This window comes from Cebus imitator, unplaced genomic scaffold (assembly GCF_001604975.1).
Source record: "Cebus imitator isolate Cc_AM_T3 unplaced genomic scaffold, Cebus_imitator-1.0 Scaffold61, whole genome shotgun sequence".
Taxonomy (NCBI): Eukaryota; Metazoa; Chordata; class Mammalia; order Primates; family Cebidae; genus Cebus; species Cebus imitator.
The window spans coordinates 7,196,375-7,212,762 of NW_016107376.1; the positions used below are offsets into that span (position 1 = coordinate 7,196,375).

At 42.4% G+C, this 16,388-nt stretch overlaps 1 protein-coding gene and 1 non-coding gene across 5 annotated transcripts in view; both read right to left on the minus strand.

The window, feature by feature from the left end:
* The window catches only part of CAMK1D (calcium/calmodulin dependent protein kinase ID), a 457,067-nt gene that overhangs the window by 124,834 nt on the left and 315,845 nt on the right, over nt 1-16,388 (minus strand). The gene's annotated exons all lie outside the window — the stretch shown is intronic.
* On the minus strand, nt 9,074-9,180 carry LOC119471436. The gene has a single exon (XR_005200489.1). It is a non-coding gene; the product is annotated as a U6 spliceosomal RNA (small nuclear RNA).

A 16,388-nucleotide genomic window follows, 5' to 3' on the forward strand; every position in this document is an offset into this window, starting at 1 on the left:
AAAGGACTCCCTGTGGCTAAAATGAGACACATGAAAAACAAAACCTAATGGCCATAACAGGGTGAGAGGTTGGTCACGTATCCCTGTGTTAACTAAGTGCCACAGGTTTTCTTTCCTGTAATGAAATAGAAACCAGCTACTAAAGAACACTGTGAAAACAAGTACAGTTAAAAATTTCCCACTGACCCCAGCAGATTGCCTGACACCAGCCCCCGCAAATCCCCACGACCCACACCCCCACCATGCAGTCCTGCAGCAACTCCCAACAGAGGACTGGCCTCACAGCTTTACAGACATTCTTTCCTAATAAACGGTCGCAGACCGTCAGCCAGTTTGAGCCAGCTTAGAGAGACTGACACAAACTGTGTCTGCAGTTCATCTTCTGACATAGAGAGCCAAAGTCTACCTCCTTTAAGACCCATCCTCAAAGTGAACATGAGATGCATGTTATATATACATTTATCTACTACACAGGCACTTGACCTCCCTAAAAAATATTCATAGATTTCCCCCAAATCTACTAAATATGTATGTAAGACAAGTTTTTTTTTCTTTTTTTTTTTTCTTTTTTTTTTTTTTTGAGACAGAGTTTTGCTCTTGTTGCCCAGGCTGGAGTGCAATGGCATGATCTCGGCTCACTGCAACCTCTGCCTCCTGGGTTCCAGAGACTTTCCTGCCTCAGCCTCCCACATAGCTGGGATTACAGGCATGTGCCACCATGCCCAGCTAAAGTCAGGTCTCTTAAGGCACAAATACCAGCTTTGCCCTCCCTTCTACGGGATGTGCTTCTGTTTTACGCTGGAGGTTGTCTCTCCAATCTATAGATAGTTTCTTACAGAAAATAACTCTTTTCCTCTACAAATCTCATGGTCTTTTATTAACGACTTCAATAATAGACACTGAAATATGAAATGACTCAATACGCAGTGCATGTAACAATGGCTGGCACAGGAAGGGCTCCAGAATGTGGCTACTTCTATTTTTGCCAGCCCTTCCGGTCATCAAATCTATGGTCATGTGATACAGGTGCTCCACGCAAAGTGAAGCGATCGGGTCCACATGGAGAAGGAAGAGAAACGACCATGCACAGGGCCCGGGGCCAGTATTCAGGTTACAGGACAGTGTTACTGTCAACACCAAGTCACAAAACAATATGCATATTTGCCAGCACCCATAATCTCTGTACATTACAGCTCTCTGTATGTTAATGTCTTATTTACTTTGTATAAACTTTTCCATCAAAGGATGAACCCAAACCGAAATGAACCATGAAAATGAACTCACCCAGCACAGACTTCATTTCTTCCCACTTAATAATAAGCTGAATATAAAGACATTTTAAGCGGTAAACAGCAGGCTCAGTTCAAGCCAATTCTTAATATCTACTGTTGTGAGAAAACCACTTTATAGATACTTTTACCTGAGATTTCTGTCCAAATGCACTTTTTGTTTGAGATGGAGTATCACTTTGTTGCCCAAGCTGGAGTGCAGTGGCGCGATCCTGGCTCACTAGACCCTCCACCTCCCGGGTTCAAGCAATTCTCCTGCCTCAGCCTCCCAAGTAGCTGAGATTACAGGCATGTGCCACCATGCCCGGCTAATTTTTTTGTATTTTTAGTACAGATGGGGTTTCACTATATTGACCAGGCTGGTCTCAAAACTCCTGACCTCGTGATCTGCCCGCCTCCATCTCCCAAAGTGACGGAGTATAGGCGAGAGCCACCGTACCCGGCATTCAAATGCATTTTAAATGTGGGATGGGGGTGAGAGAGAAATACTTCTTTATGAAGCAGATGGCCAAACACTAAGAGGAGAAACAGGTTACTAAAGGGTATACTTAACCAATTAACATCGATTCAGCTCTGTTTGAAAGAGCAGGGGTGGGCAGGAAGAGAGAATGGAGTAAGTGAGTAAAGCTGGTTGCTTAGGGAAACCTCCTATGGACACAGATAGTCACCCCAAAGCATGAGCATCATCACCCTCCTTTCAGTTAAGCCCAAGTTGTACGAAGCAGGAACGCAATGGATAGAACGCCATCTTCCCGCTTCTAAACATTCTACAGACTGAAAAAAAGGGAACTCCATGTTTTCTCTCTAAGAATCCTGAATCGTCTTCTCAAAAATCTGAAAGAATGGGCTAGGGTGGTGGCTCACGCCTGTAATCCCAGCACTTTGGGAGGCTAAGACAGGCAGATCACCTGAATTCAGGAGTTTGAGACCAGCCTGACCAACACAGTGAAACCCTGTCTCTACTAAAATACAAAAATTAGCCAGACATAGTGGCACCTGTAATCCCAGCTACTTGGGAGTCTGAGGTAGGAGAACTGCTTGAAGCTGAAAAAGACTGCAGTGCACTCCAGCCTGGGCAACAAGAGTGAAAACTCTATCTCAGGAAAAAAAAAATTCTGAAAGAATGTAACAAATTTCAGAGGCATCTGAGGGTAAACTAAGACGTGAGCGTTCTGGAAATTAAAGGAATGCTAGGTCCTTGAAGTACTTGCACCACCTCCTTTGTGGATCTCAGGGTTCAGAAGGCGTTTTCTCCCCAAACATGACAAGAAAAATCTGGTCAAATTAAGGCCCCAAATTTTATGGAGCTGGTTGTAATTCTTTAAATCTTTCTCTTCTGTAAGTACCTTTTTTTCCCCCAGAGGGTAAACAGAAGTTAGTAATAAGACTAGTTTGTATTTATTCATATTTCAATAAATAATTGTTTTTTGGGGATGAAAGCAGAACTATGTTGCTAGGTGCTATTACATAAGATTCAGTCATTCATACTAACCAGATCTCTGCCAACTGATCCACATACGTGTAACCATAAGCCACGTATTCACCCAGTACCCAGGAGAGACTGTAGGCCAAGAAGGAACTAAATAGGTCCTCAAAGGGCAGACTAGAAAATGTAATGACACATGTCACAAGGATATTACCTTTTACTAAACAAATTAGAATGTAAAATACTTTGTAAGCAGAGCCAGCATGAAATGGATATTTCATTCACCTTAATTCCCTGCTGTTTTGTGTCATGCCCATTTTTAGTAGGCAGGGGTAATTTGTTTTCAACTAAGTTTAACACCCAGATCAGAGACCTACAGATATAGGTCACTCATCGGCTGTATTTATGGCTATACTCAAAGTCTACTGATCACTCAAACCAAAACATGCTGTTGTTGGGCTGATGGGCCAAGACATTCCTGAGACCCTGAGAACGTCTCAGGAGTAAAGAACAGGAGGTATATTGGCAAGAAAGCACAATCTATTTTAGCCATAAAGCTCATCAATGGGAAGACGAATTCCTGACACTGCAGCCTGTAGCAGCTTGAACTTCAACGTCCCCTCCTTTCTATTTGTCTCTGGAATTGGGAGAGTGGCTTTGCTTTCGGTCAGTGGTTCTCTGGTTTGCACTGTGGCAAATGGTGCCTCCTGTCCTAGTGTAATGGCTTCCACCCTTTGTCTTGGATGCTTCTGAGCTGTACATATGCCTTTGGTTTAAAGATTTGATCATGTGAGAATGTAATTTAGTTAGAAGTTAGACGCCAATCAAGACCATCCATCAGCCACTTTACATTACAACAAAATTAAGAGCTCATCAACTCACAGAGATTCCACAATCATATATTAAAGTCATAATGGGAATCACACTGCATCTTTTCATCTATTACAAATGTAAAACCCAGTAGGGAGAGAACAGATGTAAAAATTTCTGGCACAGTTTCGGGGCGCAACGCAGGAGGCATCGTGTTAAAAGGCACTTTGTCAAAACATACCGTGTAATTTTTTTTTTTTTTTCTGAGCAGAGAATCAATAAATCAAAGAGAATGGCTGGTCCTGCCTGAATCAACATAAATTGTTCAGTGAGATAATTAAAGACCTAAGTCACTAAGGGCTCAGTACTTAGGCTGATATTAAAAATGAATGTGTTCTGAGAGTGGACCACTTCAGATCTGTCTATTTCAAGTATGATATTACACAACCCTGCAACTCCCCCCTCTCTCAATCACATCTCTCTACCGAGGAAGATTTTAGGCTCTGATTGTGCCAGCAAAATGATTTTTTTTGTCATATTGATAACTGACTCTCACTGCTGTGAGAGTTACTGGTGCTAGGAAAATAATTACTATTCGACGTGGGTAGTAAAAGATCCAGTCTGCTGGAGGAAACCAAAGGTTTTTATGGATCTTTTTATGAACCAAAAGGTTTTTATGGGAAGCAATTTTTACAATCAGGCCTTAAAGTCATGGAAAGAAGTATAAATAGAGCCTGTTTAAGTTTTTAATGTGGTAAAACACTCAAATAGTACAAGTGTATATAGTAAAAAACGTTTGCTTCCCACTCCAAACACCCAATCTTCCCTCTGAGAATCAAGCCTTAGCAGTTTTCTATATATTCCTCCAGACACTTCCTGTACGAATGAGGAGATAGGTTTCTATATAACTCTGTTTTAAACCATAAATAAAAGTATATATAGCTGGGCATGGTGGCTCATGCCTGTAATCCCAATACTTCAGGAGGCGGAGGCAGGTGTATCATTTGAGGTCAGGAGTTCGAGACCAGCCTGACCAACATGGTGAAACCCTGTCTCTACTAAAAATACAAAAAAAAAAAAAAAAAAAAGGCCGGGAACAGTGGCTGACACCTGTAATCCCAGCACTTTGGGAGGCCGAGGCAGGCAGATCATGAGGTCAAGAAATCGAGACCAAACTGGTCAACATGGTGAAACCTTGCCTCTACTAAAAATACAAAAAAAAAATTAGCTGGGCGTGGTGGCGTGTGCCTGTAGTCCCAGCTACTCGGGAGGCTAGGGCAGGAGAATTGCTTGAACCCAGGAGGCAGAGGTTGTGGTGAGCCGAGATTGCACCACTGCACTCCAGCTTGGCAACAAAGTGAGACTGTCTCAAAAAATAAATAAATAAATAAATAATTAGCTAGGTGTGGTGGTGCACGCCTATAGTCTCAGCTACTTGGGGGCTGAGGATGGAGAATTGCTTGAACCTGGGAAGTGGAGGTTGCAGTGAGCCAAGATCAAGATCGTGACATTACACTCTAGGCTGGGCAACAAGAGTGAAATTTTGTCTCAAAAAAAAAAAAGAAGAAAAGTATATACTACTAGAACTCCATGCACAGCACTTATTCATTAACATCTTGTCTTTGCAATCATTCCATATCAGCACATACAAAGTAACCTTATTCAGGGCATATTCCTAAATATGTACCTGGCATAGATGATGTCACTGTCAACGTGTAAACAATGTTAACTTCCAAACAGACTAAAGCGAGCAGCAAAGAAACTTAGAAACATCCCGAACCCCTGCAACTCCTGCTGTTCCAACTGGTAGTTGCACATTTCAAGGCTGTCACTCTAGCGACTGTGATTCTAATCCAGAAAACTGTGTCTTTATCTACACAGTGAATGTATCAGCTCTCTGGGCCACAGCAGAGGGGGCAGCTGTAGTCTGGAAGCGCTGGAACAAAGTAATTTGCACTTGAAGGGCAGAGCAGGCCCACCTAAGCCTCATTATATCCTGCACTTTCCTGAAGAGTCAAAAACTCCCATTACTCCGTCACTGCCCGCTTCTCTGTTCTGAAAGTGAGAGTCTGTTTCTAGGCGCTCGCAAGTCCTTAATCTTCCATGACTTGTTTCCACTGGAAAATGCCATCCTTTCTCTCTCCATCTCTCCAGCCCATGATGACTGAAAACAGGGAGACAGTGAATCACCAACGAGAAGGCCTGGGGTGACTTTTCTGAAAAAAAATATGCATAATTCAGCAGCTGGAGAACTATTCCTGGAAACAGATGATGAACAGCCCAGGCCCTTCATAAAGGGCTGGGATCAATTTCCTACCGGTGAAGCAAGTCGAACTTGCAGGAAGGCAGACCTTCGACCCAACTTAATATTGAAGCTATTACTGAGTCCTGGTGGCTCTTCCGAACGTGAGAGGCACAGTCCCTCAGCAATGAGACCTTGTAAAAGATATTGAAACTTGGGCACATCTGGTATTTCCCCATAGTTCTAACACATATCTACAACCAAAGGTCGCAATTCTAGGACAGCTGAGGTAGTAATGACTATTGTTTTTGTTTGTTTGTTTTTTGGGACAGTCTTGCTCTGTCGCCCATGCTTCAGTGCAGTGACACAGTCTTGGCTCACTGCAACCTCCGCCTCTCGGGTTCAAGAGATTCTCCTGCCTCAGCCTCCCGAGTAGCTGGAATTACATGCGTGTGTCACCAAGCCCGGCTAATTTTTGTATTTTTAGTAGAGATGGGGCTTCACCACATTGGCCATGCTGGTCTCAAACGCCTGACCTCAAATGATTCACGCACCTCAACCTCCCAAAGTGCTGGGATTACAGGCGTGAGCCACCGCGCCCCAGCCAGTAATGGCTATTGTTAAACAAACTTTGGAAGAGGAGGCTTAACTCTTTAGGAACCTTTGAAAGACATTATTTACTTACAGACTCCCGGGAGGCAGCTACTCTCCTCTGATTCTACTTGAAGCATTAGATATGAACCACCCTGGATAAACGTTTGCCTGTTTTATATAGTAAACTTTGTTTCTAGAGTTTAAGGATCTTGACACTAAATAAATAGCACAACGACTGGAAAAAAATTGGCCCAACTCCCAACATCTTCTGAATATATTCTCTTAGTTTTTTCTTTTCATTGCAAGAGTTACAAATAGGGATGTATAATATATATTTACACAAGAAGCTGACCAGTCACATCGTCTTTACCTACCACGGCTACAGAAACTTGTTCAATTCATACTGTGATGTGATTTTTTAAAAACAAATGATCGAGGCCAGGCATGGTGGCTCACACCTGTAATCCCAGTACGTTCTTTGGGAGGCCGAGGTGGGTGGATCACATGGTCAAGAGATCAAGACCATCCTGGCCAACACGGTGAAACCCCGTCTCTACTGAAAACATACAAAAATTAGCTGGCCGTAGTGGCATGTAGTCCCAGCTACTCAAGAGCCTGAAGCAGGAGAATTGCTTCAACCTGGGAGGCAGAGGTTGCAGTGAGCCGAGATTGCGCCCCTGCACCCCAGCCTGGTGACAGAGCAAGACTCCATCTCTAAATAAATGAATGAATGAATAAATAAATAATTGCTTAAAAATCATGTTAAAATAGTCCCATGATTTGGATACCTTTTATTATTTAGACCATGAATGTATCATCTTCCAGTATACTGAGGAATATTTTTTTAAAAATTAGTTACCTTCTTTGAGGAGCCTTACCAAGGGCTTATAACCTGCAGTACCTGGAGCCTTTTCTTTCCAAAGAACTTGGCATAATTCAGCAGAAAATATCCTGGCTGTGACTACTTCTGAGATACCCCCTTCTCTGACCTAAAACAGTTTCTCTCCTTTTCCATCACATCCGGCCCTAATAGAGGTGCCGCTGGCTATCACCGATCCATCTACTGAAAACATCTGTCAACTCAAAGTTCTCCTCTCTCCAAAGGAGCCTCTTCAAATGCTAAGATGCTAGAAAACACCTGTCTGACTTGTGGTCTGCAGCACAAACTGGCCTCTGGGCTCCACAGCAAGTGTGTACTAGAGATGTCTGTACATGCCACTACTCTCAAAGACAAGAAATTCCCTGTCCTTCATTTTTGCTATTCCTTATGGCTTAATTTGTCTGTTTTAAAGGCATTAAATGTCACATTTGGATGCAATGAAACATCATTTTCCAAGTGCACTCATGCATCTATGATGAGGGAAAATACCATGTCTAGTTGCCCTGAAATATTTTCAGTCTCATTTGCTTAGTCACTAGGGGTCTGAGCAAGTGGGTTGATGAAAAGAAAGGCATAATGTTGAATTAACAAATTGTACTGATAGATAAGTTCGTGTTAGGGTGTCCTACACACACACACACACACACACACACACACACACACACTCCTGGATTCCTATTTACTTCATAATAATTTACTATGAACCTATTATGTACTAGGCCTTGTGCATCTTGGGCCTGAAGGATGCAAAAATACTAAAACAATGATCCTGTTTTCAAGAAGCTCATAGTTACAAGAGACAGACTAGATGAGACAAGAATAAATCATGATAAAACCAGGTAAGGAGCACAGTGAAATGAGACAGGAAGCACTATCGCAGAACAACAGTGCAATGATATCCAGCAGTCCATCTCGAGAGGAAAAAGTGACACTGAAGGTAACAACACACCTGAAATTTTAATTTATGAATTGATAAATTGGTTTTTATCATAATGGTAGGCTTACAAAAAGGATTTTACAGCCAGCAGCAGAGGCTTATGCCTGTAATCCCAACACTTTGGGAGGCTGAATCACCAGAAGTCAGGAGTTTGAGACCAGCCTGGCCAATATGGCAAAACCCCATCTCTACTAAAAATACAAAAATTAGCCAGATGTGGTGGCATGTGCCTGTAGTCCCAGCTACTCGAGAGGCTGAAGGAGGAGAATCGCTTGAACCCGGAAGGCAGAGGTTGTGGTGAGCCAAGACAGCACCACTGCATTCCAGTCTGGGCAACAGAGCGAGACTCAGTCTCGAAAAAATAATAATAAAAAAAAATTAGCCAGGCGTGCTGGTATGCACCTGTAATCCCACCTACTTGGGAGGTTGAGGCAGGAGAACTGCTTGAACCCGGGAGGCAGAGGTTGTAGTGAGCCAAAATTGTGCCACTGTACATTAGTCTGGGGGACAGAAAGATTCCATCTTCCAAAAAAGAAAAAAAAAAAAAGAATTTTATTTAATCACTATTTTTAAAAAGAATTTTCCCAAAAATTAAAATAACTTTCTGTTGAAGCAAAAAATTTTTAACTTCTGTTGATTATGTAAATATCAGAAAATAACATAAGCAGCATAGTTTTGGCACATACCCACATGTTTTAATCAATTTTTTAAATATATGTTTCTAAACCCATATCTGGAAAATTCATTTTTTAATATGTATTATTTTTATTTTTTCATAAAATGTTCTTCCATCTTCTTCAAAGTTGCATTTGATGATTACTAAGTTTTAAATTGTCCACATCTTCTTCAAGTGATTCTTCTCTACTGATCATAATATTTTTTTTTCTTTTTTTTTTTAAATATGGAACGCTTCACAAATTTGCGTGTCATCCTTGCGCAGGGGCCATGCTAATCTTCTCTGTATCGTTCCAATTTTAGTATATGTGCCGCCGAAGCAAGCACGATATAATATTTTTAACTTGGAAAATACTCTCTACAACTGCTGCAATACTTACTTTCACAGCAAATATTGCTAAATGAGCAAATTCTAAATTGTAAATTTTTATCCAAGTATATAAGGGATTTAATCCAAGAATATAAATATATATATAATCCAACATATTTGTATAGGTACTATTATTTTGCTACCTTTCTTTGACAGGTATTACTTTTCTTTGATAAATAATTTTAACATAAAAACCTTGTCACCATTCATGATTTAATGTTTCCCCAAATTTGGATACTGCAAAATAATCAGCCTTCTCAATCTCTTTCCATTGCTGTACGGATATAAAATTATTCAATTAAAAATAGAGGCACCACAAAGACACTTTCCGCAAGGCAGAATTACAGAATGTCAAAACCAACTCTTACACACCATTTAAGCTCTCATCATTCAATTTGTTTTCTTTCTTTCTTTTGTAGGAATATATTTCAAGTTTTGTTTTCAATAATTACTATTCACTACAAACTTGAAAACCTACTGTTTGGGGCATTTAATTTGTTGAATACTTTGATTAAAGCTTCCCAACTGTTCTTTCACCAACACACCAAAATATGAGGAATTTGTTTACAAAGAAGTTTGATACTGTGTTAGTTCACCTAAACTGATTCCTAGGGTACTTCCTCAAAGACTATGGGGCAGCTAGCTTAGAATGAATAATAAATATTTGGAATAAATGAAATAGAAGATCTATCAAAAATCACAGCATAAGAGAGCAGAATGGTGCTGAGGAATGGGCTGAGATTTCATTTCATTCAGTTCTCAGCAGCTGCCACTCGTCTGGCGATGCAGTTTCCCCCACAGGACCCAGCAGCCCTGCTGCAAGAGCGGAGGGTACAGGCAGGTGCACTGCAGTCAAGTGTCGCATCTGCAGAGTCAACACAGCAGGCAAAGAAGGAAAGATGCTGGCAGGAGAGTGATCACGGGGAGGCTGGAAGAGGTTTGGCTAGAGAGGGAAGCACAGGATTGGGGGAGGCACTAGGAGTTCTCAAAGTATCAGAGAACCAGCATCAAAATAAGAAATTAAGGGGTTGTTGCCAAGGAAGCTGAAGGCAGACACCCAGCGGTGGCAATCAGGATGATAGAGCTGTAGCAGCTCTGGGGAACGTCACTTTAGAGTGTGGCTGTGGAGTTGTGCTGTTTAACACAGTTTCAGGAGAGAAAATGGTCAAGGACATGGGAGGTTATGATGTGTGGGTTGTCCTGTGGACACTGACATAGTGATCCTCCCGGTGGCAGAGCTGGGGAAGGAGCTGAAATCTATGAGTCGATCACCAAAGCCCTCAATGTAAGAGGGTGATCAGAGGTCAGGAGGGGCAGAAACAAGGAAGGCAGGCCAGGAACAGAGCATGAGGCCTGAGCCGAAGTGCAGTCAAGATTTTTTATTTTTTTTTGGAGAAAGGGTCTCCCTCTGTCACCCAGGCTGGATTGAAATGGCGTCATCATAGCTCACTATAACCTTGAATTTCTGGGTACAAGTGATCACGAGCAAGTATTTCTTACTTCAAGACGTATGTTGCAAAAGGGGATCTGGCAGAATTGTAACTGCCTGCTTCAAACCCGCAACCAAAGAGCCTTTGAATAATCTCAGCCACTCCCCTTCTTCCTCACGGGAAACATCAAATTTCATACACTTGCTGGGGCTGCCACGCCAGCATCATCACCAACACGTGCCATCCATACACCTCCAAGGATTCAGAGATGAGATCCAGTTTTAGAAGTACCATCTCAGGAAACAGACTTTGCTAGCAAACACAGCAAACCCAACAACTGGATTTCTAACATGTGTGCTTGTTTTTTGGAGATTTACACTGAGAAAATGGGGACAACAACATGAGACCACAGAATTTTAGACCTGAAACCTTAGGCCTGTTTAAAACAAACAAACAATTAAAAGCCCTCTGCTTTATAGATACACCCAGAGAGGCCAGGCGCTGAGCTATCACAGACCTCAGCAGAGGCAGATGGAAGCCTAGACTCTGTGGCTCTCTATTCCAGTCCATCCAGTGCTCTTATCAATTAAAAAATTCCTAAATTAATTTCCTATATAAACTCTGCAAGATCTCCCTCAAATCTCTTTCCAGATGCCTGGCAAAAATCTTCCAAATGGGAACACAAGGCAGTTTACACCGCTAGCCTCAACTCTCACGTGGTACGAGCTCCATAAATACTCGTTGAGTGAGTGAATGAATATGATGATGCATTATGATCAGTACAGATATAAGATGTTACAGAATTTTAGGAAAGAGAACATTTCTGTGGCTGGGGGTTCTGGGATGAGAGGGGATGTGTAGCTTATATTTTAGAGAGGAGCAACTGTACGTCACAATGATTGCTTTCCTTGAGGATGACCCAGCATGCTTTAGCTTCGCAGGGCAAGCCCTGGTGAAGGAGACACTCTTGAGGAGAGGGTGATGAAGGTTAGCCAGGGGCATATGCTGGGGTACAGGGTGGGGCTGTGCTCCAGGCGGATGGGTGTTAAGAAGCCCGGGTGGGACTAAGGGATTTAGTCTGCTGTGGTGCTGTAAAAGACAGAAGGTCTAGATGACTGAAAGGAGTAGAAGTAGCATTACAGAAATTGGGAGACACAGCCGGGCCTGGTGGCTCATGCCTGTAATCCCAGCACTTTGGGAGGCCAATGTGGGCAGATCACGAGGTCAAGAGATCAAGATCACCCTGGCCAACATGGGGAAACCCCATCTCTACTAAAAACGCAAAAAATTAGCTGGGCGTGGTGGCGCACCCCTGCGGTACCAGCTACCCAGGAGGCTGATGCAGGAGGATCTCTTGAGGCAGAGATTGTAGTGAGCCAAGATCGCACCACTGCCCTCCAGCATGGTGACAGAATGAGACTGTGTCTCAAAAAATAAAACAACAACAACAGAAATTGGGAGACCTGAGAGAAAACCCAAACAAGGAGTGTATGTATTGCATTTGCAGGGCATGAGGAAGTTAGTTTGGTTGGGGCAGAGCGCCATTTCTTTAATAAGCCATCAAACGGAACTGCGGCCCAAGCGCATCTCAGACTAGAATGCCTAATCTGTTATATTCCGAAATTTATTACTGCATAGGTGCTCTTTTTATAAGCCCCAAGTTTTTATCTACTAGGGAATCAGAAGCGATGAAGTCCATGGTGATACTATCTGCATTTTTTTTTAAATTTCACTAGCCCCATCTTACTGACTTTATGATATTACATATATTCTTAAATCAAATAAATATCTGTATAATATATAAGTAAATAAATGGACAGTTTCTGAAATTGATGCTTTATATTCTACGTATGAACAGATTCATAATGTACTTTCTGTGACTTCATAAATTTGAATATTAGTGAATAGATCTAACTTTTCAAAAATACTACAATTGTTCATATAATGTATGGAATTTTTAAACTGTACATACTTTAAGAACTTATGAGATGTTTGATGAAAGATGTTGCCCGTCACCCATATTGGCCAAAATGGGTAAGATGGTATTTAGCAAAGTAGTGTGAAATGTTTAAGTCAAAAATTATTGGGCCAGGTGCAGTGGCTCATGCCTGTAATCCCAGCACTTTGGGAGACTGAGGCAGGCAGATCACCTGAGGTCAGGAGTTGGAGACCAGCCTGGCCAGCATGGCGAAATCCCATCTCTACTAAAAATACAAAATTAGCTGGGCATGGTGGTGCATGCCTATAATCCCAGCTACTCAAGAGGCCAAGGCAGGAGAATTGATTGAACCTGGGAGGCAGAGGTTGCAGTGAGCCAAGATTGTGCCACTGTATTCCAGCCTGGGTGACAGAGTGATACTCTATCTCAAAAAAAAATTTTGGGGGGATTAAAAACATGATCTTAAAAAGTCAGAAATTGTTATGAGACAAGGAAGGATATTATATATTGATAAAAGTGTTAATTCACCAAGTAGATGTAACAAAAATAATCATACATGCACTAAACACTGGAGATCCAAAATGTATGAGGCAAACATTGACATAATTGAAGGGAGAAACAGCTGTACAGTAACAGTAGGAGACTTCAATACCCCACTTTCAATAATGGATAGAACAACCAAACAGAAGACCAATAAGGAAACAGAAGGCTTGCACAACACTGTTGAACAACTGGACCTAACAGACACATGCAGAACACTTCAGCCAACAACAGGAGAATACACACCATTCTCAAGTTCATGTGGAACATTCTCCAGGGTAGACCGTATGGTATGCCATGAAATAAGTGTAAATAAAATTTAAAAGACTAAAATCATACAAAGTATGTTTCCAATCACAATAAAAAGAAACTAGAAATCAACTGTAGAAGGAAAACTAAACAATTCATGGACACACAGAAATTAACATCCTATTAAACAACCATTGAGTCAAAGGGAAAATATCTTAAGATAAATTAAAAACACAACACACCAAAATGTATGGAATGCTACAAAAACAGTGTTAAAAGGAAAATCTGTAGCTATAAATGCTTACATTAAAAAAGAAGACCTCGACAAACATGATTATATATTGGCAATTTCATAAGAGTTGAAACTCGTAAGACTGGCTCCTGATTATGCCTTTTCTTTTTTTCTTTATGTTCTTAACTCAGTCTTTTATATATCAGCAGGTTTTCAAGTGGCAGAAAAATAAATAACAAAGTCTATTCAATAGTTAGTGTGGAGGAGGACAAAGCAGCAGCAGTGGCAACGGAGGTACGGAGTGAGTCTCTGCTGGCGTTTCCAGCCATAACTCCCACCAAGATGTTACATTATCCCCGATCCTAGCCAGAGTGAGCTCCTACAGGACAAAACCCCTCATAGATTAAATCCCTAAAGACCAAACCCTCACAGACTGAGCCCCTCACAAAGCCCCTCATAGACTGAGGCCTCCTCACAAAGCCCCTCACAGACTCAGCCCTCCTCTTACACAAAGCTCCTCCTAGACTGGGCCCTCACAGACTAAGCCCCTCAGACTAAGCCCCTCACAGACTCAGCCCCTCACAGACTCGGCCCTCCCCTTAGACAAAGCCCCTCATAGACTGAGCTTCTCACAGATTCAGCCATCCTCACAAAGCCCCTCAGACTGAGCCCTCACAGACTGAGCCCCTCACAGACTCTTCCTCCCTCCCAGGCTCCCTAAACCCTGTGGTGGTATCTACGCTTCTCCCTGGAGCCCAGCTACCCACCTGGAGGCAGCACCTCCATCTGGCTGACTCTTAGCCCCCCTCTATTTAAGATGTCTCTTCCCAGAGCACCCTGCACTGTCCTCAATGAAAGCAACTGTGGAGTGTTACAATCTCTCACTACAAGCAGCGCTACTGAGGAGCATCAGCTGTGTCTTGCCTGTATCCCCCAAACCCCTTCCCACCCACCAGTGCTCAACAGAAACCACAGGCCTGTTAGATGTTCAATTAGTATCTGCTGTGAACAAAGATAAGATTTTGGTAATTTATATGTAAATATATTAAGGCGTCATATTCAGAAACATTTTTTTCTTCATTATTATGCTTGGCTACTTACAGAAGGCTACTGGGAGTAATAATCTGTGTTCTAATTAAAACTGTTTCTGGGAACACAGAGTATGAATTATGAATACAATATCCACACAACAGCTAACAGCAGTGACCCCCACAAACGGAACTGTGCGAACAGCTTTCTGCACAAGCCAACAGAGGAGAGAGACCATATTTTCTCTTGGAAGCTGATACATTTTCATGCCTTGGGGGTACCAGGAAGCAAATTAATATTCTTTAAAAAATGTGTGTTTCATCCTTAGTTTTTCAAGCTCAGCAGGAAATCATAACACTGGTGAAAAAGAAAACTCACAACATTGATAGAAAATTATTTAAGAAATAAACAGGATGATTGTTGTAAATGGAGTGTGACTGTTGCAGTGAATTCCTGTGATACTGCTGAGTAAACGTTTCGCCCCTCACAAACCACCACACGATGTAAGACATTTTCTAATTAGCTCTCCTTTTAAGACACTTTTTTTTTTGAGACGGAGTCTCACTCTGTCGCCGAGGCTGGAGTGCAGTGGTGCGATCTCAGCTCACTGCAGCCTCTGTCTCCCAGGTTCAAGGAATTCCCTGCCTCAGCCTCCCGAGTAGCAGGGATCACAGGCACCTGCCACCATGCCTGGCTAATTTTTATATTTTCAGTAGAGACAGGGTTTCACCATCTTGACCAGGCTGGTCTTGAACTCCTGACCTCATGATCCACCCGCCTCAGCCTCCCAAATTGCTGGGATTACAGGCGTGAGCCACCACACTCAGCCTTAAAACACTTCTTGAACCATAACGAATAACATTTTCCAGATAAACTGACCTATTCACATTAGTGGTACCTACAAGGTTCTTTTTTTCCTGGAAAACGCTATCAGTGTATTGTATTAGGCTGGTCAAGGGTATATACACTGGACTGCTCACTGACTGGGTAAATGATCCAACCTCTCTGCTCAGGCGCTTCATGGAAGATTGGGATAGCAGTAACTCCTGAGTTTATGTAAGGACTAAATGAGTAAAGAAATATGCAAACCATTATCCCATTCCTAAATGATCATGTTAATTATTTGTTAAGTGCCTTGCATAATGTGAAAGCACTGTTCCAGCAGACAGCAAAGCAGAGACAACCTTTCCGATGGTGACAAGCGCTACAGAGAGAAAGCAAGCTGGGGAAGGGGACAGGGCATTAATGTATGTGTGGCATGAGGTGGTGGCGGGAGTTGCTATTTTAATACAGGGCCTCTGGGGTATATCTCAATGGACAGGTGACATTTGGCAGAAATTCTAGTATTTCCTTTATTCCATGATAGCATTAAGGTAAGTGATTCCAGCAGACAGAAGATCAGAAACAAGGGCCCCATGGTGGTACAGGCCTGGCATGTTTGAGGAATAGCAAGGAAGCCAGTCAGGCTGCAGCTGCACAGTGGCTCACGTCTGTAATCCCAGCAGTCTGGGAGGCCGAGGCAGGCGGATCACGAGGTCAAGAGATCGAGACTATCCTGGCCAACAAGGTGAAACCCCATCTCTACTAAAAATACAAAAAGTAATCAGGCATGGTGGCAGGTATCTGTGATCTCAGCTACTTGGGAGGCTGAGGCAGGAGAACTGCTTGAACGCGGACGCAGAGGCTGTAGTAAGCCAAGACTGAGCCACTGCATTCCAGCTTGGCAATATGGCGAGACGCTATCTA